Source organism: Pteropus vampyrus, unplaced genomic scaffold (assembly GCF_000151845.1).
Source record: "Pteropus vampyrus isolate Shadow unplaced genomic scaffold, Pvam_2.0 Scaffold1000000767, whole genome shotgun sequence".
Taxonomy (NCBI): domain Eukaryota; kingdom Metazoa; phylum Chordata; class Mammalia; order Chiroptera; family Pteropodidae; genus Pteropus; species Pteropus vampyrus.
The window spans coordinates 923-2,125 of NW_011915169.1; the positions used below are offsets into that span (position 1 = coordinate 923).

Genomic DNA, 1,203 nt, shown 5'->3' on the forward strand with positions numbered 1-1,203 from the left:
GTGGCGGTGGCGGGCGGCGGGCGGCGGCGGCGGGGACGGCGGGGGCGGCAGGGGGCCGGGCCCGGGCTGGCGGGCGGGCGGCTCATGTGACCCAGACACGCGCTCCCCACCGGGCCGCGGGGCAGGGGCGGGGCGGGGGCAATGGGGGGCGAGGCTGCCGGCAGACCCGCCCTCCCCACATACCCCCTCCCTCCGCAGCAGGGGAAAGGGGACGCACCGCCCAGGGGGCCGGGCTCCTGGGTCGCCGCCGCTGCCGCCAGAACCCGGAGGGCGGGGCACTGTCCCAAGGCTAGGCCAGGGCTGGGGGTGGTGGACCTGAAGGAGGGAGTCGGACACGAGCGCTGAGAACCACTTTATTGCATGCATTTTGGGGAGTGGGGAGTCCCGGAGGAAACACAGCAGACCCCACCCAGGTGAGCTGCTCAGGGGCTGGTGCTTGGGGGCAAGATTCCTGGGCCTTGGGGAGGCACAGGTGGTGGCTGCAGCTGCTGCCTCTGCTGTTGCTCCTGCTGGAGCCTGGCTCTGTTGGCCCTGCAGGAGAGAGCACAGGGGTGGTCGGGACAGGGATCCTGGAGGGTGGTGCCAGGACAGTGAAGAGAGGGCAGAATAGAGCAGGGACAGACCTGGCCCGGGCCCGTGTGTCATTGTAGATAGCTGTGATGATCCGATCCTTTTCATCCATGAAGCTACGGTGCATCTGCTCCAGCTTCCTGCATAGGGGTTACGATTAACCCTGAGTCCCCCAAGTCCCACACCCTGTACCCCACTCTAGGGTCTCATAGCTTTACATCTGCGGAGACTTCAGCCTAACTGCCTGTGCTGGGTAGCGAGAGGTACACAGAGTAGCTGGGCTTGTCCAGGGTCCAATGGCAACCCAAGTCCCTGGCTGTCCTGTTGAAGGTGGTGACAGCAACACTGAACGTCAGGTGGTCCTCACAGGAGATTAGAAAGGACTGTATGTCTAACTCCATCACTGAACTCTGCAGGCTGTTGGTGGATACTGCCTTTAGGTATGTTTGCTGTAGAACCTCAGAGTGATGGCATGCATGAGAAAGGCAATGAGACAGTGACTGCCAAACATGAGGACAGTTACTAGTGAGGACAGTTAAAATGCATTTCTTTCTTGTGCATGATTTTGGGTTGGCTCTACCACTCCCTAGCAGCCAGCACCAAAAATTTACCTTCAAACTATTTTAAAAAACT

At 61.1% G+C, this 1,203-nt stretch overlaps 1 long non-coding RNA gene across 1 annotated transcript; it reads right to left on the reverse strand.

Moving 5' to 3' along the window:
- Positions 1 to 337: 337 nt before the first annotated feature.
- On the reverse strand, positions 338 to 1,172 carry LOC105311152. Its single transcript, XR_897633.2, has 2 exons — positions 624 to 1,172; positions 338 to 531 (listed from the first exon to the last, which is right to left on the reverse strand). It is a non-coding gene; the product is annotated as an uncharacterized LOC105311152 (long non-coding RNA).
- Between the last annotated feature and the right edge of the window lie 31 nt (positions 1,173 to 1,203).